Source organism: Xiphophorus maculatus, chromosome 21 (assembly GCF_002775205.1).
Source record: "Xiphophorus maculatus strain JP 163 A chromosome 21, X_maculatus-5.0-male, whole genome shotgun sequence".
Classification (NCBI taxonomy): domain Eukaryota; kingdom Metazoa; phylum Chordata; class Actinopteri; order Cyprinodontiformes; family Poeciliidae; genus Xiphophorus; species Xiphophorus maculatus.
Window position 1 is genome coordinate 2673034 of NC_036463.1, and position 22221 is coordinate 2695254.

Consider the following 22221-nt stretch of genomic DNA (forward strand, 5'->3'; position numbering starts at 1 on the left):
GCAGCATAACGAGTCTTTTAAACGACATCAATTCAGCCTGAGCATTTTTAATTATGATACGTAATAAAAATCATAATTGATGAATTGACTCGTGGCTGGGTAATGAATTGCTTTCCATGCACGTTTTATGCCAATTCTGCCCTGACTTTGAATAAACCCTAATTATCAACATTAGTGAATGTCAATGCCTTAATATTTAATAAATCCTGGATAATCCCATAGCAATCAATTTAGATCAAAATCGCTCTCCACCAAAAGGTAGAAAGGCTCTGCAACTCATCCACTGTTCGCCATAATGATGCCTATTTATATGCAGGAGCTTTTTCAAACTGCACGATGGATAATTACTTTATTTACTTCTAATCATGTCAATGAACCATTGTGCAAGGGTTAGATTGCCAGAGCTCGTTATAATTAATATTTTTTTCTTTTCAGTATTATATTAGGGGATTTGGAGGAGCAAAAGGCCTGGTTTGAATGGGATTTGGTCAGTATATGCCACAGCATGAGATGGAAATAATAATAGTTTCATATAGCTCAGTGTGACATAATCATGAAAACTGCTATTCATCTGTTTGTCCCCCATTTATGGCTGTAGGTGGCTTTAAATAGATTTGTTGAGCCCCTCTGCATTCTGCTGAAACGGAAAAACCGAACAAATCTTGTTGTGTTCAACAGCCTGAATACTAATCTGGAACTAATGTATGAGAACAATGCAATATTTACATTCATTTCATGCAAAGTCAATATTTATGCAGCTAATGTTTAGTTCAGTAATTACGGACCTTAATTTAATTTATTCCCAGTAATTCGGTCTGCTATTATCATTTGTTTGTGCCGAGATTACACCCCGGACCATTCGACTTTTCACTGCTTCAAAGGGGAACAGAAGTAGGTTCATGGTTTTGAGCAAAACTAAAAGAAACTATAATACTAATAGTTTTTTTCAGTGAAACTATTAGGATTCCCTTTAATCTAATAGGTTTAAAGGGTACCTATTATTCAAAATTCACATTTTGCACATTTTTGTACTTCCATTAAGGTTTCTACTGCTTCTAAAAACAGCCCAAGCACTTAGAAAAAATCATCGGGCTGTTGTTTATCAATAAGTTAATGTTTTATGGTGTCTGTAAAATGTAACCTCACAAGCCAGCAGGCACTGTGCCATTACCTAGCAACCACAGCAGAGTTCCACCCGTTACCTAGCAACCCAATATGAGTTCCAGCACGCCCGGTCAACTGGTTTTAATCTAAATGTAGAAAAAGTAACAGATCAATTGAGAAGATGCAAAGCTGGAAGAAAACCAAATCTAGAAAGTCTCTGTGAGGTTTTCAGGGTTCCTTATTCTTCCAGACTCACTTATATGACATTTGTTTTAGGTTTTATTACATTCTGGTCATTTTTGTTTAAATCAAAATTCATTTTTTACACATTTTCATACTTCTATTTGGGTCTCAACTGCTTCTATAAACAGCCAAAGTCCTTAAAGAAACACCTGCCCTTTTTTGGCAATAAGTTAATTTATTTTGGTGTCTTGGAAAACCTCTGGATTAAGTCTTAATTAACAGACACTGTGATGTAACCTAGCAACCCAAGCTGAGCTCCCGCAAGTTTGGTCAGCTGGTTTTACCGCTGTATGCGGTGCACTGCTGGAAAACACAAGTGTTTTTTGTTGGATGACTTTAGACCAATCAGAAACCCCTGCTGCATTCTTGTTGGTTGTGCAGGAGGCTCCCCTTCTGCTTCTCAAACATGTACAGGTGTATCATTGTGCGTCTGTTTGCAGCCATTTTTATGTGCGAGTGTAAATGTTGAGTTGGGGGGGATACGGACAAAAGCAACTTATTTGAATTTAAAGAGACAACAGCTAATTCGGGAAGGGGCTTATAATACTCAAAATCTCATTATCTGAGACTGAATTTGTGCAGAAAACGTAAAGAACATTCATAATATGTACGGTCTCATTGAAATCAAATCATTCAATACATTTTTTTGGTATGTTCAGGGTGTTTTGCATGTTTGCTACATGGCTTGTAGAGCTTTTTATGTCTTTATCACATAAAATACATATAATTTTGAGGCTATAATGAGAAAAAAGTTAAAAAGCTCCATGGCACTGTACTTCTGTGGGCGGCCCACTGTCTTATTAGTGAAAAGAAAGCTCGTCTGCTTTTGAGGAAACTGTCTTCCACTCCCTGAGCTCCACAAAGCAACCAAAGGAGCAACGGAAAGAGGTGAAATATAAGCAATATATGCACGGTTCAGGAAAATATATGCATCCTCTAAAACCATAAGGCAGCAGATTTATTCCGGATTTTGCAAAAACAGAAACGCAAGCAGATTCACGTCTAACTTTTGCACTGGTACTCTAATAAATGGAATACTAACCCAAAACCAATTAAGCTTTTCACCATGACCGTCTCCTCTCTCTGGGGGATTTTGTGCAGCAATAAGTTTTTAATTGCTGTGGCCCCAGTCTTTTTTATCTCTCTTTTCATCTCTGTATTGCAACGTTAACGTTAATTTGCTAGACTCGCAGTCGAAGAATCAGCGACTTTAATGAGGGGTTAAAATAATCAGATGCTCACCTTGGTCACCACTGAGAATACGAAACATTTGAAAAGTATCCCATTAAATACAAGTTGTTTTTTTTTTTTTAGAAATAAAGACAAAGTTGTGTTTCTTTTGATGGGGGCTTAATGAAAATGTTTCCTTCTAAACGGACTGTGAAATCAGAGTTTAAAGGGCTCAGAATGATGTAAAGCAGCTGATATTAAAACCCAGCGGAGCCATTATTTGAGGGTACCTAGATAAAAAATGTCTCTGATTCCAGAGCAAGTGGGATCCTCGGCTATCAGATACAATAAAAGAAGACAGTAGGAAGAGCCGGTTAAGCTCCGTGTCACAATCCTTCCCATCTCCAAACCCAAAGTGAGGTTTCTCCGCACTCTCCCTGAATTTTTCCCTTCAGAAATTACCATTTACCAATTACACTGTGTCAGGAGTGATTCATATCTCTTTAATGAGAAATGACAGTAGATAGAGGAGAGCCACCTCTGGTTTGATTTCACTCCCAGTGGGACGGGATGAGCTGTTGACAGAAGCGGACGGTAGACAGAAAGGGTGGGAGAAGAAGCCGTCAGTTGGGTCGTCGATCCGATGGGGAAACCGCAGGAAGGAGGAGAAAACCTCTCAATCACAGACCTGCTGTCCCAAAATGAACCTGGGCTCAGTGGTTATTATATACTTGAAGGGATTCATTTTGAGATGTTGCTGGTTTCTTTTGCACATCTTAGATTCTCTGATTTCAGTTTTATAGGCTTTAGAAATGTCTGTTGTTCACTTAAGTGTTAAAGGTGACCAATTATGCTTCACTGAATAGGTTAGGATATATCTGTATATTACTTTTTTTTTTGCGCAAAATTATTCTGAGCTGAGATTTTAGTTAGAATGAGCTGTTTTGAAAAGCAAAAGAGGAGGCTCCTGCACAATCTACAAGAATGCAGCAAATGGTTTCTGGACAGTAAGTCAACAACAAAAGCAGTTGTAGGATTTCTCTTTTGTCTTTGGTGAAAGATTACGAGCCATTTCTCCTAGCGCTGGACTCTTGTATTAGTTTTGGTTGTATTTACCCAGGATGCCCTGCGCTGTAGTCCACTTCCTGCTTTTGGAGCGGTCCGCAGTCCGTTTGGTGTTCACATATACATTCAAACCGCACCAGAGTTCACTTCAACCAAACCAGAGTTAACTTTTTTGATTCACGCCTCCCCAAACGAACTGGATTAAAGTGGACTATACAGGGCCGGTGAGATTAAACCCTTATGATGCTTTAAGCTTTGTTTCTTTACCACTAGACTGGCAGTTTCTACAGAGAGATGTCAAACAGTTAAGAAACATCTCTAAAGCCTGTCATTTACCTTCTTCTTGATGTTTCAGCGGCTCAGGATTGCCACATTCACCTTTAGAAACAGACCTGTGAGTAATGTTGCGATCAAATTAGGTAATAAGTAGTTGACCACCTGCCGTGACTGCTGGAGGAAAAAAGTCCTGTGGATGGAGAAAATAATTTTACACCTAATCAGCACGTTAGCAATCACACCTAAAGCCCCAGATCTTTAGGTCTGGTGCAAAGCACCGTTGAGTGTTGTGATGTGCTGGGTAGCAGAAAAGGTTTCTCTCTGATTTTTTACGTGGTTGATTTGTTCATAAACTGACCATCAACCTGTTCTGGTTTTCTGGCACAGTCAGAGGTGAGGGCACGAGGGAGGGGAGAGGTTTATAAACAGAGGCATTCACATCATAAAAGGACTTTCTGCGGCAGCGTTGGCCTCTGCACACCTCTGCATGAACTCCTCAGCTACCCTATACTTGCATGCTTGTGTGAGTCCGTGTGTAAATTTAAACCAATTGTCCAAAGGCCGACTCCTGCCGCGTGGTCTTGCCTTGACTCTTGATTGCTACAATCAGTTTTTTTCTTCTTCTGAGGTTAGACGGACACACAGCTTGTGCTCTTACATGAAATACACTCTCCTTCAGTGCCGTTATGTGAAGAATACGTTAGGAAACCAAGAGATATTTGAAGACCACAGTTGATTATCATCTTGGAACATAATCACAAACGTCTGAGCCAGAGGCAAAGATAAATAGCATCGACGTGTGAGTACTATCAGAGCTGTTTAGTTCTAGATTCTTTCAACAAATTTTTTTCCTTGAACAAGAAAAAGCAAAGCAGAAGCTGTGAAAGAAACAAGCTAAGCCCAGACCCATCATCCTTTCACCCTGTTTCACAATATTTTCTGTGATGTTAGACAAACCAAAGCTGTGATTTCAAATACACAAATATCAAGATTTTCTAATGGAAAAATACTTTAGCTTTACATAAAATCATTCTTACGTTCTGCGTTGGTGTTGTTGACTGCATTCAGGGTGAATTCACACCAGTCCGGTTTGTTCGGCAAGGTGAGAGTGTGGGGGACATACTAAAAAAAACTCTACAGTCATAAAATTATGAAAATAGTCAAAATATTATGAGAATAAAGTTGTAAGATTATGACTTTATTCTAGTCTTACACAATTTCACAATTGGTGTGTTTCCATTAAATCATAGACGCAATTAAAGTTACACATGGATTTCTTTGTTCACGCCATAAAGTCATTAAACAACATGTTATCCCATCATCCTCTGACCACTTCCTGTCATCTTCTTTATAGTTTCCATCAGTAGTAGCATCCAGTTGTTGATCACGTGACTTGTGATGCGAGAAAGTGTCTCCGTCGCAGCTTATGAAATACACCAGTTTCAACTCGGTCCAAAAGCCACTAGCACTAAAACTCAAATTTATTCAAAATGTACTTGTTTCCATTAATCAAATTTATTTTTCTAATTTCAATTTGCTCAATTTTCTGGTCAATGGAAACACAACTAATGAATTCCCCATAAACGAGTCCAGTGACCAAAACAGTTCAGTTTTGGGAGTTAAATACAATATGAATATAGTTTGGAAAAGGTCATACTGGTAATTGTTAGGGTTTCTGTTGGGTCTAGGCATAAATGCAGCTGCTAAGATGAATTTAAATAAATACAAAATTCAAACTTTTGGGTTTTTGTATAAAACACATGACAAATCTGAATTTAAACCATCGTTGCTCCAAAATGTAGCTGCTTCTGGTCACCCTTAAAAGCAAACAGGAATTTAAAACTGATACTGTTATTGTTAATTCCTGATTTCCTTATTATTAACTGTGTCTAAAAGGCTTGAAATACCTTAAACTTTCCAACCCAGATTCATCGAGCAGAATCCGCTTTTAATTTTGGATGAAAAGGAGAGTTAAAACTTTGTGTTTGACAGAAATTTTCATGAGTTGTAAAACTATTCTTGTTATCTGCTGAGAGAAAAGGGGCTAAAACACTTTCACAGCATCCAGGATGTCATTTTCAGCTAATTATCAGAATAAATCAGTTTCTACTGGAAGACAAACTGATTTCTGCCTTTATACTGGCTGATTACTTACATTACGTTGCTCACCATGACAGCAGTGACACGTTTCTTTTTTCCCTCCTTTTATTTCCGTGCAGCAAAATGAACACTGCGCATTAGGCAGAGGCTATCCTCCATGCATCACAATTTCACAAACCTCTCTAAAGTGACGCTGCTTTGCATTCTGCACTGTTTCTAGGAAATTATTCTCACTGGGAAATACATCAACACCATCTCCGCTTCTGGAAAAGCTGACAAAAAGCACTTAAAATTGCTTAATTGTGTCGCCGCAATTAGTTTCCACAACAATAAGAGGTTTTTAAATATAAATACAAGTATTATGCAGATCAGAATGAAGGAAGGTATAGAGTTGAACTTTGTGTGCGAGGCTGCAGACGTCCAATTTAACTGAAAGGTGTTGAATAAGAAATCAGCGGCTCTGCAGATCCCTGGAGTTTTGGGTGGAACATTGAAGCATATTCAGTGCGTTCTCAAAAATACTTTATTGAGCCCAAAGGGAAAGTAATTTAAATTCATTTTATAGATTCAAAATTATCTTGGAAATTTACAAGTTTTAATTATTTGCCAGGCTTAGGATCATGAATGGACACTTAAACTTATTTTTGCATAATGGACCTTCAGAGTAACATAAAGGCAGCTACAAAGTCAGCTTTCTGTCAATTGGAGAACATTTCTAGGATTAAAAGACCAATATCCCAGCGAGATCTAAAGAAACTCATCCCGGTTTTTATCTTTAGTTGCTGCTGCTGGCGTCCTGACTAAAACCAAGAAGAGGAAATACTTTTGTTAGTTTATTAACAAAACAGAGGTCACTGAACAGAATCAAATACACTAAAGATCTGCTGTTGTTGTATCAACCTTCCAGATTCTTGTCTCCTCTGCATCAGAACCAGAACCAAACATTCAGCTTCTATGCACCACAAATCTGGAACAAATGTCCAGAAAACTGCAAAACAACCAAAACATTGAGTTCCTTTAAATCACAACTAAAACCCACCTGTTTAGAGTTGTTTTAACGCATAATAACTGGAACGTTGATTAACATATTTGATGCATATTGATTATTTTGATTACCACATTCATCAAAAGCCAAACCAATTGGTTTCACAATTGGTAACTATACAATGTTTTTATGTTTTCACAAGACAAAGCACTTTGATCTGTCTTGTTGCTAAACTTTTTTACACAAATAAACTTAGATTGATTGATAATGTTCATTGAATTTTATGTAGAGGTCCAAAACCAAATCAACGCCACATTTATAAGATTTTCATTTGTGCTTCAATTGTGTTGGTCGATCAGGTAAATTTAATAAAACACGTCGAGTTTTGTGGCTCTAGCTTGACAACATGGACAACCACATAGGGTGCGAATACTTTTGCCCAACCCAATCAAACATTGTTATGTGAAACGACTCATATCTGCAGTTAAGCATGGAGGTGGAGGGGTGATGTTGTGGGATGCTGGCTCATTTCAGCTGATAATTTCTCTGCGTTTTGTCATTATGTTTGGTTTTCCCTCCCATCCAGTCGGTAGCTTTACCGTCAAGTCGGCTAACATGATTAGGTAATGAAGCTAACAGCAGCTGGTCCCAGTGGTCTCATAAATAATACATGTGAAAATGCAGAACACCCTGTATCTCTGAGAAGGAGAGATCAGACAGCTATTCAATATTTTCTATTATTAAATCCACTTATATCACAGCAGACTGCAAACACAATTCAAATTCTGACCATTCATGAGTTTGCTCCAGGCAAAAAAGAAGAGAGAGATGAAGAGAAATTGAGAGCAGCCTTATGAGAGTTTTTGTTGTTTTTCTAATAGATCATTTTTAGCATTTAAATGAAACTGTGGGGAAGAAGCTGAAGTCTGGGAAGAAAATGTTGCAAACTGGGGAAAAGGTGGTCGTCACTTTGGATTTTACTTCATGTTGACGGCGATTTTCTGTGAAATGTAGAGAAAATGAACCAAGATGAGTGGAAAAAAAACCAAAAAACAAAAACAAAGGAGGAATAGATAAAGTCTCTGATGGTATCACGGCTCCAACACATTCCTCATGTTGAGCTTCAACAGTTTTCACACTCAGTGTCTTCTGTCTAAATTAGCAAACTTCGCAACAGGAAGAAGCTTTAAAGCAGAATCAGGTTTTAAACATCAGAGAATCTTTCCAAGGAGCAAATTATTAACCTTCAATTCCAAAAATTTTAATGGCAAAATAGTTCGGGGGGAAAAAAAACGTCAAATCATCTATTTTAATTTTTCTACAAGCTATGAAAGGGACACAGACGATGCTCGGATTAGATGAGAAAATAAATTAGTTTGAGATTCACTTTCCAGCTGGACAAAATCCCAAAACATACAGGACAAAATCAAATTAAATGGTTTAGATCAGTGGTATTCAAACGTTTTGGGACAAAATTGCCTGTAAAAAATACTCACAGGTCAAGAAATGAAGCTTAAATGTTTGCTTTTTACCTGCTTGACTATAAACTAAGCATGTAATATTTTAATTAAACAATAATTTGTCAGATTGTTATGTAGGAAAGATAAATAAATAAAGATAAAATAAATAATTTCAGGACAGGTTTGCCTTTGAAAAAGAAAGGCATTGGTTTTGGGCTTGATTTAAGCAATATAAACAATATTTGGGTCACTCTGTCCTTGAAAATACTTGCTGTATTTAGCCAAATATTCTTCGTAGTAGAAATAACCAAACAGATGTAGTCCTATTCTCTCCATTCAGGCATATTTTTGATTAATCCCAATTCAGTATTTGTGAATTTTTCTGTGAAACGTAGATCCAAATTATTAATAGTGGAAAATATGCCTGGTCACGGATTTCTTTCATAAAGCATTTAAAAAATACTGGAAAGAAAATAAGGCTGAAATACCAAAGCTACTTGACAAAAGCGGCCAATTTATATTCTTTGGCGTTGATTGGTTGATCCCCCATGAGTGAAAATGAGGAAGACTGCAAAAGTTAGCTTCTGCTTGTAAATATTAAAAGGGACATATTATTCAAAATTCACATTTAGCATTTTTTTCACTTATATTTGGGCATGAAGTGCTTCAAAAAGAGGCCCAAGCACTTAACAAACCCCTACTGTTTGGGGAATAAGTTGATGCCATCACCCAGCAACCCCAGCCTAGCCCAGCCCCGTTACCTAGCAACCCAATCTCAGCTCCAAGCACATTTGGTCAGCTGGTTTCACCTCTTGAGACGATAAGTGTTTTTGTTGTTGGTTTACCATCCAGAAACCATTTGCGTCATTCTCGTTGGTTGCGCAGGAGGCTCCACTTCTGCTTTTCAAAGGTGTACGTTTGTATATTTGTACATCTGTTTGCTGCCATTTTCACGAACGAGTGTAAACATTGAGTTTGGAGGGCGTGGCCAGCAAAACTGAGCAGACTAAAATCTCATTATGTAAGGATGATTTGTGCAAAAACTGTGATGGACATGTTTTGTCTAGGACATACATTTATCCTAATCTGTTGAAGGAAGCATAATAAGTCACCTTTCAGGTAAATTTGGTGTTTGAACTGTTAAAATAGTCAATTTTAAACATTTTTAGTTGAATTTTGGGTAACAGATGGCAGCTGTCGAATAGAAGAGGTTCACTACATGAAATTTTAAAATTTTTTGATTAAAAAACAAAGCACCATTTAGTACGTTTAAGTTTCTAACGAAAGAAGAAAGGGAAGAAAAGACTATTAGTTTTAATGTTTCGATACATGAAGTTTTAGATGTTTTTTTTTACTCTGACTGTTTCTGCAGGTTTACAGTCGTCATTCATCGGCTGTCACAGAAATCCTGTTTTTCTGTTATTTTCAGAGCCATTGTTCCAGTGTTGGCTTTTGTCAGGGCCACTCCGGATAAAAGAGAGAAACAACATGGTGTTCCAGTTCATAGCAATGACAGCGCACACGTTTTGTTCCCTTCAAAATATTATTCATCCACAGCGTTTTGTATTTCCACGGCCCCCTGTCACACAGACGCAGCTTTTGCTCCAAATACATTCTTATTTACTTTTTGTGCAGCTGGAGTCTGAATTATTTTTCATTAAAGTAAAAAATAAAGGGAATACCAGTGTTTTTCTCCTGATAAAACTGGTTTAAATTTGAAAGATTTATTTATTTTTCAATAAAAAAAGGAATAAATTCCCACCTTTTATCCCGCAGTGGGTTATTTCTCTCTGCTCTAAGCCCTTTGCCTCGACCCGCCTCGTCTTGTTAGACTTCAATTAGCGGTTTTCTTCATTTCCCAGGAGGACTTTTGACAGATCCCAGAGAAAGGCGCTGAACTTGTTGCTTTCAATGAAACAAGACTGAATGGGACCATGAATGGCCGGGAAAACTAATCACTCCAGCATTTAGGTGTTTACTCTATGCAGGGATGGAAATACAAGCAGCAATGAGTCAAAGTAAGGGCGAGGCTGCAGAGGACTAGAGCGAATGGTAAAAGGAATATAATTTACCTATAACCTTTGTTAATGAAACTTTGCAACACAGATCCATCCATTCAGCTGATCCTTTCAATTGAAAAATAAATATAAATCAATGTACAGACGCTTAGAAAATGTGAATATGAACAGAGCTAGCACACAATATCCTAAACTCATGAAAAATGCATCTAATTGTTTCTGTACATCAGATAAAAAGGTACAATGTGCTTAAAATGCCATTAAAGCACCAGTATGTATGTAAGTTTTTAAAATATTTGTTGAGACAGATAGTCTGTGGTAACTAGAAGCAGCCAATCAGAGGCAGGAGGCGAGGCTTAGTGCTGTCACTCACCCTACCGGTTAGCGTAGCCACCAATGATGGCAAATAAACCATTTTCCTGTAACGGTGAATGGTTCACAAGTTTGATTGACAGCGTTAAGCCCTGCCTCCTTACCCTGATTAGTTGTTTTTGGGCAGGAACACTGGGTTCCTTTAAATTGAGGCTAAAAACCGACCTGTTTAGAGTTGTTTGTAAGTCCTATTGACCATTGAGCTCCTTTGACATCTCCAAGTACTAATTAGAAACAACCAATCAGAGCCAGGAGGCGGGTCTTAGTGCTGTCACTCACCCTCGCCTTGCTCCCTGCTGTGCTGTAACAAGCATAGCTTGTTGTTAACGCTCAGGCTAGTTGGTCTAATGGCAGATAAACAGTTTTCCTGTTATTTTTCCGCTATTAGCACATTTAGTAGCACGTTCATAAGGTTGATTGACAGCGCTAAGACACTCCTCCTTTCTCTGATTGGTTGTTTTTGGTGCATTTCTTTAGAGGGCAATAGTAGCTCAGGGAGGAGGTGGAGTAGATACCTTTTTACAGAGATTATCCGTCTCATAATATTCTTTATAAAACTTACAACAGTAAGAAAATGACCAATTTTTCCAAAATGTTTCCAATTTGTTTCAGAATTACTTTAATAATCATAGAGGGAAATTACATGTTGTTAAAACTCATATGTAAAGATCTTTAAAGCGTTGTGAAGGAAGAATTAAAAACATCCAAAATATTACTTTTTGTAATTTGATGTCCCAAAAAGTTTGGAAACTACTTTCTGAAATAAACCTTATGCTGTAAATATTCAGCTACTGCACTGAAAAGATAATTAGTAAGTACTGAGTAATATCATGTTTAAGGATTATTTGAACGTTTAAAACAGTAACTTACCTTTTCTACTAAACACGGTGGCTTTTAAATGGTGTACACTACAGATCACACCATTTAAAATACTAAAATACTGCATATTTTGGTATTGATCCGATACAAAATAAATTAAAGGCTTGTATCGCCGAGGCCAATACCGATACCGATACGTTTTACTTCAGTTAGGTATATCATTAAAAATTGCGTTGTTTTTATTTGAATTATTTTTTTAAAATGAATGAGAAAATTTGAACAGAGTTTAAAGTTGCTTTAAACTACAAAATACTTTAATAACATCTTAACATGATTGAGAGAAAAAAAACTAATTAGGATTTTTTGCTAAATAAATAAAGTTTTAAAAATAAATATTTGAGGACAAATAGGTTAGTTTTGTTTGTGTTCAGTTAGAATTTTAGTTGACCTCAGTTAAATTGGGCCCAAATTTGTTATTTGTCCTTTTTGACTTATTCTTGCATTAAATCTTTATGTTTTGTTCACTATTTTTGGAAGTATTAAATTGAACTTTTTCTATTTTGAACACTTTTTTGTTCTCGTTTGAGTCTGGTCCTCCACACAAGTCAAGTTGAAATTTCAAGAAGGAATCAGATTTTATTTATTTATTTAATTCATTTACAGTTTAAAATAAACAAAAGTTTTGAATAAAAAGAAGAAGCTTGAAGAAATAAAATCTTAGTCTACCCCTTCTGTCAAAGTCAATACCAACTTGGTATTGATAATTATTCATATTTTGGATTGATTCTAGTTGATTAATAAACGTTTTCTCACTCCACATCCATGTCTTTCTTCCAAATATTCAGATTTCAGCTTCAGGATGCCAATTATAAACAATAATTCCAGTTTTTTCATTTCTTTCCTTTGCAAAATCAATATTGGTTTGACTGTAAAGTCGGAGATGAGCGATCCTGTTGGGATCTGAAGTTTCTCATGCTGTTCATTTTGCATCTGTTCCCCCAAACCCTTGGAAGGAAAACCCTGACATTTGTCTTTTCTTTATTACAACCAGTCTGTTGTTGTTGTTTTCATAAGAAGAGGAAAGCCAGGGATTGTTGGATCTACCATGGTTTCATGTACTTTCTCTTTAATTAATCAATCTGCGTCTAAATGAATCTCAAACACAAAGTACTGACCTGCGAACCAAACAGACCGTTCGTTTCCCAGCCGGTTTGATAATCGACACGTTGGAGAAAACGCCAGAAATGTGACTTTGAAAAGACAGAAAGCAAAGCCAAAAGGGAGATGTTAAAAAAACAAAAAACCAACCTCAACAGTACAACACATAACAAGCAAAACGCCCTGGAAGTCCTTTGCTGTCAGGCAGCGCCAACAACTAGCATCCAAAACACAGAATGAACATTTCAGGTACTGTAATACAAAAAAAAAATAACAAAAAAACAAGCAGGATATATTGAAACTGACAAGCTGTCTGGCAGCTACTTTCAAATTTGTTTCCATGACAGGCATTTATTTCAAATACATCATACGCTGTTGCCTCCGTCAGCTTCACATCTCCCACCGAGGAAAGGAAAGAAAAGGAAAGGAAACATTAATGTTACGTCTAAAAGAAAAGTTAAATTACAGAAAATTACCTGATTTAACACAGACTCAATACGACTCGTTTCCTCTTGCGAATTTCCTTTAATAAAAAAAAAGATACTAAGAATATCTTCCACTGTTATGCAGCTGCAAAGATCAAAGCAATAAAGTATTGTTTGAAGCATCCTAACAGAAAATCATTTGCATTTTAAAGCTGTCTTACACAATAAAGTGTGATGTAAAATATTGGGATAAATCACTTTCATATTTCAGTGAAGGTCATTTCAATTCCTTTGAAAGTGGAACAATACAGAAAAAACCTTTTTATAATTCAGAACCTGAAGGAGTTTTTTTGGGGGGGATAAGATGTTTTTTAAAGAAAGTTTTAGGAATGTAAAACCAGAAGTCAATAGAGTTGACATTGTCAAGAAAATCCGAGCTCATCCCACTTCCCCATGCTGGAGATTTTAGTTTAACAGTAATAATAAATAAAGTTATCTTTAAAATGAATCACTCAAGTGACATCTAGGCCCAACAGTAGACTTAAGTGTCAATAAAATAAATCTGGTTGTGTGTGTTGTTTTTGTCTCATGCAAACTTTGCTTTAATTCTACTTTTTTCTATCTAATCATAAGAAATCATAGTCAGTCAGAAAGAGTCATTAAACAGGAAAAGCAGGTTTCCTGGAAAAAGAGGAAGTAAGTTCCAGCCTGCAGATTTATAAAAAATAGCTGAGACTATTTCTTATTTTAAATCATGAAAGTTTTAAAGAATGAAATCTAAAACATTTTGGGTAATTTGATAAGATTCAAAGTAAAATACTTATATTAATATTGGTTTACTTGTAATAATATTTAGACGAACATTTGTGGGAACAGTTACAAGAAAAACAAGTAACTGTAACTTTGGCATCAAATAATTAGAATCATGTATTATTCTTGGTTTCTTTTCAGAAAAACATCTGTAATAACTCACATTAGGATTATAATAAGTATAATTAATAAGTTATGGTTATAAAATCATAAATGAATGATAAATCAGAGAAGCTGAAGAAAATAAATGTGATATAAGTTATGGTTATAAAATTATAAATGAATGCTAAATCAGAGAAGCTAAAGAAAATAAATGTGATATAAATGTGATTTTGACATTGAACTTGAAATGGTGTAAAAGGTGTAACTGCAATTAAACATCACTGATATGTTGGAGGTAGAGAGTAGGTGAAAGGTGAAAGGCAAGGAACTAACAGGAGAGCAGAGATGATCAACGCCTTATTTAGAGAGTAGGTGAAAGGTTGTGCAGGCAATGGACAGGAGGTTGAGCAACCCTGAGACATTAGCACAGACATCAGGACATAATGTCTGTAAGACAGTGATGGATATGAGATCATCTGTCTAAGCAGTCAGAAACCCTATAAAAGGTGAGTACAAAAGAGGAACCGTTCGTTGGATCCTCCGGGCAGCTTCGAGCCAAGATCGAGATGGACAAAGAACTCTGCAGCTGAAGAAGAGCCGGGGCCACGGAGCCGAAGACTGTCCGGCCATGGGGACCAACCCGTCAGCCCTACAACCTGTGGCTTCAAATCGCACTTCTCTCATCGGCTGGGTTCAGACCCCAAAGACAAAGATGAAGACAAAGGCAAAGACAAAGAAGAAGAACTGGTGCCTTCCTTCCTGCCAGCACCAAGTCCTGTGTGACCTCACCATCCATGCGGAGAAGAAGCTCATCAGACCTACAGAGATTCCTGCCTTCGCCGATCAACATCTTCCTCCTGCTGCAACACCTTCTTCATCATCAGACCTGCGGAGATCCTGGCCTTCATCGATCGGCGTCTTCCTCCTGCTGCAGCACCTTCTTCGTCGTCGTGCCAGGTCTGGGGTTTGAGGCGCCAGGCTCCGTCCGTCTCTCTCAAAGGTTCCCTTTTTTAGTTCTCAGTGTCAGCAGTAGGGAAAGATAGACTAGATGACTGGTTTTACTTATTTGATTATTTCTGCTACTGAATTAAGCTGTACTGACCCTTGCAAAAATGCCTTACTAATAAAATATTTAGCATAAAGAAAATCTAAAAGATGTTGTGGACATTCAGTTAATGAGTCACCTTAAAGTTCTTTGATGGTTGTAAAATAGCTGTGATGTTTGATTCTGGAGAGGAAGAGGTGGAAAATGTTTTATAGGTTGCTGGTAGCCCAAATGTAAAACAACATCCTTGGGACTCGCCCGAGTCACTAAAACCTACCTGGTTCAATAACAAATGCAAGTTGTAAAATAGAGAACGAGCGACCGTTAACAGGTGTGCTCTGTGAAACTAGTTGGCTGTAGGCTGCTCAGTCTGGCTAATTCACAGGGGGAAGAAGGGTGGGACACCTGGATGTTGGCCGTCAGAAACCAGGCGAATCGTTTCTCGAAACCAGCTTAAACAGAGTTTACTTCAGTTCTGGACAGGGTAAATCCCAGCAGATTTAGGAAACTCAATTAACCCGTTAGAAGGAGAGCTGGTAGCACATCTCCCCTCTCAGAAGAGGAAGCAGAGAGTGAGAGAGTAGAGACAGAAAGGAGGGGGGGGGGGTGTTGCGCAACAACAACATATAATTGTACTGAAGAAAGAATTGAAATACGTCAATGTATTTTTACTCTGGTAAACGTAAAAAAGTATTTGATTAAAAAGCTGAGTAAGCAAAACACCTGAAAATATTAAATAATGTTAAAGTTATGGTATTTTAAACACTGAATATTAGAAATGTCCAGAGAAGCACTTTTTCTAAACAATGTTTTTCAATAAAAAAACCTATAAAACTCGTTGCGCCTGGCTGAAAAACGCATCATATCGGTAAATATTGATAATTATTGATCAGTTTTGAATACCTGAAATATTGGCAATCTGGTGGTGACATTTGGTGTTTTATTCAGTTTTCACTCGACAACGTTGTTTAATTCTAAGTAGTTATGAGGTAAAGTGGCAAAACTCCAAACTGTGGAAGTCACTCTATAGGTTGTTGCTAGGTAACCACAGAGTGAGTGAGTTGCTAGGTAACCATAGAGTGAGTGAGTTAGTTGATTCTACCAACTTAGCTTAGCTGAACATGAAAAGTGGAGCAGCTAAAGTCTTTCCTCAGCCTGTATTAAATCAGATATATTTTCTTTTGATATATCTTCACTGTTTTTTTTATAGCATCAATAAATATCAATAAATAATGAAATCTTGTTACTGTGAGCAGATTAGTGACACTAATCACACTTCTTGTGACCTAAATAAGTAAATTATAATTTGCCATTTGGATACAGTTATATAGTTACTTAAAAAAGAAGTAATAAATAGTACTTATTGTCATTTTTATCAAATAATGGCATGATGAATCAAAATGAACTCAATAAGGATTTCTCGTTTTTCTCTTTTTACAAAAACTGGATGATGAAAGTCTTCAGTTTGGTGTTTTGGTCTCGACTAGCCCTTTTTTGAAGCACAATTTTACTTACAGAGACTTAATAATTAATTTTATTTGATGTTTTTGTTGTTGTGTTTATTTATTTTGGACATTTGAAATGTCCTCCGGCTCCTGTGTTGAATGTTCACCAGAATTTAAAGTTTATAGATCTTTGAGAATGTTTTCTTGCATTATTATGGCAATGTTACCATTATATTAACTTAAAAATACTCTCAAAACAACAATATTATCATTTATTGTGATCAATTCTACTACAAAATATTGTAATAAAACTTTATGTCCATACTGTGTTAATATTAGTAGTTATTCTTGAAATCTCCCATCGTATTCATCCTTTTTTTCTAATTGCAGAACATTGTTTACATAAAAGACAGATGCATGAACCCAAATTTAACACTTAATTAGTTCACGCCGCTGAGGCAAAAAGTCAGCTGCTGTGCTCCCAGGAGAACCGACCGGCTGACATTATGGGCACAACAAATTACTATCACATCTTGCACCTGGCAAGACATCTTCACACCTGGACATAGGTGGCCTTCTTGACACTAATAGGAGACCTGGAGGGAAGGAGAAGGTAAAATCCAGCTGAAAACTGGCCAGTGACAGACAGCTGAGCCCTGTTTGGCAGCGATCCCCTCTCTGAGATGCTGAAAAAACTCCACAGATGGTTCTACAAGGCCCGTGGTGCGAGGTAAACAAAGTGCGGTGAATGTTGCTAACCTGACCCCGGCGGTGCGCGAAGGCAGCCTGTCAACAAAATGACATCATATCAGGTCGAGACGTTCGACTTGGTTTTTTTTCCCCTTTAATCATCTCTTCTGATTGGTCGTTAGCTCTGAAAACAAAATTTTATCTTATTAAAATGCAACATTTCCAATTTAGCATCCAAAGTGGTTCTTTCTAATTTGTATTTTTGAGTTGTTTTGCACTAAATAGCCACAGCTTGATGGACCGATACATAAAACGATGTCAATCAAAGATTCAGGACACTAACAGGTACCGACTGCGTCAGCCATGTTTTATTCATGCCGTTTTGAATTTTTCATTTTCTCTCGTCCAAATAAGTATCACCACAGAGTATGGCACCAAAAACCAGTTGGTATGTCGTTAGATTGTACCAGTTTGTATAATTGAATTCATAAGAATAATTAAAGCATCTGTTTACAAAAGCTTACATAATAATAAACCTTGTTTTATGCTCAAAGGATCACCTGGAAGTGCATTTAAAAAGGCTCAGAAACAGCAGCTGCTGGTCTTCAAGCACAACAAGTAAAATAAACAGATCACTCTCAATAATGAATATCATAATTTAGATAGAAATTATTTCAATTCTCATTTAATATTGGATGTGAATCCAAAATACTGCTCTTGGTTTACATAAAATCATAACACCCACTGTTGCCGCTCTGGTTTGGAATAATTTTCCATTTTTTTAAACAACAACAAAACATCTGGGGTCAGACTTCTTGGTAGATGATGAGATCCCAGGAGGGACAGTTCCAGTGGCTGGAGCCCCGATGTCGAAGAGGCCGGTTGAACATGCAGCCTGTATGGAAACCTTAGGCAAAAAATGTAAAAGAAAATCCCCAATAACATCCAACTGTTTCACCACACCAAAATAAAAATGTAAAAAACGTATAACATGAATGTAGGATTTTATGTTGTCCCATTGTTTTTAATAATAATAACCATAATTTTAGTCATTTAAATGATTTTTCCAATATGTATATTCATTTTGACACAAAGTTGAGTGTTAAAATCATGGTAATCAGCCCTTAATCTTAATTTATGATGAATTATTTTAAAGTAAATTTCATCACAGGACTTGGCAACACTGGCAGGAAAAAAAACAATAACATACTCTTACCATGTGAGACCTTTGAAAGTTCAACTAACCTTTAAAATCAAAGGTTGATTGTGCAATTATTAATATCGGGTAATATTTCCCTTCTACCATCAAATCTGAAATCCTCTGCAAGACTTTGAGATTGAGAAAGCATCATTCTGCCCAATTTAAGTCACGACCAGTTTCATTTAATTTAGTCTCAACAGTGGAAAAGTTAATGCTTTTTGCTATTCTTTAGTCATTAAACTTTCTTTTGAGCTCAAATGCAATGCAAAAACAGACAACTCCAACAAATCAAGAGCTAGAAACACTTTGAAATACAGAATATAGTAGATGCTTAAAGACAATAACTTTAAAGGAGAACCACTGACACATTGGCTGGATCTGCCAAAGTTAACAGAGCCATAAAGCAAGTAAACAATTTATTATTCATGATTTGGGAGAAAAAATGTAAGCATTTCATTCTTATTTAATTTGCCCGAAGTAAATATTTCATAGCGACAGCAGCACCTTATCGGTAAACATAGTACTGAGGTGATAATTTGTGAGTCAAAGAATATATTTTTTTATTTTTGAAAAATTCACATCTGGAAACAAAGGTGATTTTTAATTTTTATAAGTTCTTTGAAAACCTGTAATGATAGAATCGCTCGCAATGCAGGTTGCTTTGTGTTTTGCAAAGATGTATGAGCTTGGTGCTATGAGCTGTGAAGTCATGCATTTACAACAACAACATGAAAACTGTCAGTTACACAGCTTTTACATCAGATACGCAGCCGTGATCTCTGAGGAACATTTCTTAGAGCTGCAGCATCTTCAGAGAGAAAACCAAAAGGTCAGAATTTAACCTTGCAGTTAAAATGCAGTACATCCTACATGTCTGTGTGTTGATTTTATCATCTCACTGTGAACCGTTTTCCGTCATAAACTCAGCGTAATTATGTGAGCCAATGAAACGTGATTAAAGGAGTCATTTATCAAATTGGTTGCTATCATGGATAATTGTGTGCTTTGAGTAAATGTGATTAAATGCTAATGTGACATTCGTAAAAAACATTTTATTTTTAACCAATTTCTCATGATGAGAAAATTTTCAAATTTTAAACAAAGATAATACTTCAGTGTTTGCAATTCATAAGCTACAAAAAGTTGACACAGACCTTGTAGATAATTGTGTTAAATTCTGGTCCAATTCCTTGAATCTGAGTTTAATATTGGGAAGCAATAATCAATATGTCCAACAGTTCCTGGATGGTAAATGAAACCACCCAGTTTTTTTTTTTTTTTTTCCCGCAATAAGTTAATGATTTTTGCTGTCTGGAAAAAGATCCCTCTCAAAAACCTACTGAATATTGCGTCACACTACGCCGTTACCTAGCAACCCCGGTTGAGTCCAGCCCATTAGCTAGCAACCCAAGATTAGCTCCGGCACGTTTGGTCAGCTGGTTTTATGCGTTGTACAATGGATGCTGGAAGAGACAAATGTTTTGTTGTTGACTTACCATTCAGAAATCATTTGCTGCATTCTTGCTGGTTGTGCAGGAGACTCCACTTCTGCTTCGAAGATGTACAGCTGTACAATCGCGCATGTGTTTGCTGCCATTTTGGTGTGCAAATGTAAACATTGAGTTGAGGGGTACGGCCAGCAGCGGCTTATTTGGATTTAAAGTGACAGGGCGCCCTAAAACAGCTCAGTGTTATTATCTAAGAGTGAGTTTGTGCAAAAACATTTAATGAATATGTTTTGCATAGCCCATAGATTTTGGGATGGGTCCTACCTTGATATGGAGTAAATTCATTTCAACAAGTTGTATCCGGGACCAAATCTTGGAAGACTTGGGATTAATCAGTTTATCAAACCAACTAGGTGAAAGCATCAAACTCTCACGAGGGCAACAATTTGCAGTATAGACAAAGATGTGGCCTGATGGCCATAAGGCAGAAAATATGATTTGCCAGCTACCAATTAGACGACGTGCAAAGTGTGGAAGAAGAAGAGAGCAAGCACTGGCTTTTACCTTCTCTTTTTCTTTGGCTGTTGGAAACATGTTTGAGGATTTACCTAAAAAAATCACAGAGTATCCCTATGATCTTTGATTTAGTGATGAATAGACTTGATAGAGCGGTCACCACTGCAAATTTGTTGGTTGAGTCTTGGCGATAAGGTCGGACTCAACCCAAAAGGGATCAGGAAACCCTTTCCAACGGGAACCAGTAGCTACATGGAGGTTCACGATGGTGTTGATTGCTTTTCAACCTTGTTGCCAAGCAAATTCCCTCCAGCTTGTCCTCCAGATTTTCTTCATCTTAGACCTTTTAAAATGATTCATTGAACGTTCTCCAAAATTCACGAGGCACTTTTTTACTAAACTTGATTGAACAGCCAAAACCAACGAGATTTTCTAGTTTGGTGGTTTACCCAGGTCACTGATAATCAGCTAAAGAATTCCAGAAACTTGACTTGTGCGAATTACTCAACAGGTTGTTGCTAGGTAACCAAAGAGTGAGTGAGTTGCTAGGTAACCAAAGAATTCCAGAAACTTGACAATAAGGAACTTTTTAACGGCTGTATTATTTTAGATGTTTCTTTGGCAATGTCTAAAAGTAAAAAAGTCAAATTCCAGCAAAAAATAGACGTAAAGAGTAAAACATCCTAACAGAAGAAAGTTTCATTTTAAGATGTCTCACACAATAAAGTGTGATGTAAAATATTGGGCTAAATCACTTTCATATTCCAGTGAAGGTCATTTCAATTTCTTTGAAAGTGGAACAATGCAGAAAACACATTGGATATTTCAGAACCTGAAAGCTTTTTGTGGGGGAATAAGATGTTTTTAAAAGAAAGTTTTAGAAAATTAAAACCAGAAGTGGGTAGAGTTGACAAATAATTGTAATCAACTACTTCAACATATTTTTACTCTTGTAAACATAAAAAAGTACTTGATTAAAAGGCTACTTAAGCAGTTAAGGAGTTTTGAGGCACGCTGGTGGCGAAACTTGAAACTGCGCAAATTACTCAGCAGGTTGTTGCTAGGTTACCAAAGAGTAAGTGAGTTGCTAGGTAACCAAAGAATTCCAGAAACTTGGCATTCAGGAACTTTCTAAAGCCAGTGTTATTTCAGATGTTTCCTCCTCAATGTCTAAAGATAAAAAAGTCAAATGGCAGCGAAGAATAGGCATAAAAATGAGTAGAAAATACTGAAATGTTAATGCTAGCGGACCTAAAACACATGTGTGATGGTATTCAGTGAAATGACCAGAAAGGTATTTTCCAGGTTTACTGTCTTGAATTCAAGTGGAACAGAACATCTTGAATTTGCTTTCTGTTCTACCACTGTGGTTGGGGTCAGGACCTCGTAGTTGCCCTCCAGCAGCCAACATACTGCATTCAGGGCCTTATTTAACTGCTTCTGCGGTGAATTTTTCCTGCACAGCTAAAGCCAAGCCCTCACAAATCCTGTCCATTGTGGTACATTGTACCATGTTCACTGTGCTTCAAGCTACTGCAAACCCATTCTCAGTATGAAATACATGTCCCACTTATGGAAGTCTCTGTGCCAGATCCACTGCCTTCTGCCTCATGCATTTTGTCTCTTGTAAGAAGCGCTCTATCTCTGAGATTCAGTTAATCCCGTGATCCATCCGCATCACGACTGCCTCCATGTGTTGACTCGTCCACATGTCCTGTGAGGTCCGGAGCCAAGTGTAAATGGACCCTCTTCATCAGTGCAGTTAAGAG

At 37.0% G+C, this 22221-nt stretch overlaps 1 long non-coding RNA gene across 2 annotated transcripts in view; it reads left to right on the forward strand.

Annotated features, from left to right (window-relative positions):
- LOC102224166 overlaps positions 1 to 22221 on the forward strand; it is a 153799-nt gene that overhangs the window by 13406 nt on the left and 118172 nt on the right. Inside the window, exon 4 of one of the 2 annotated variants that reach the window (XR_312751.2) lies at positions 9833 to 10037. The exons of the other annotated variant lie outside the window; for it this stretch is intronic. This is a non-coding gene — a long non-coding RNA (uncharacterized LOC102224166). Of the gene's footprint in view, positions 1 to 9832; positions 10038 to 22221 lie in introns of those variants that run through there. 2 annotated transcript variants of the gene reach the window in all.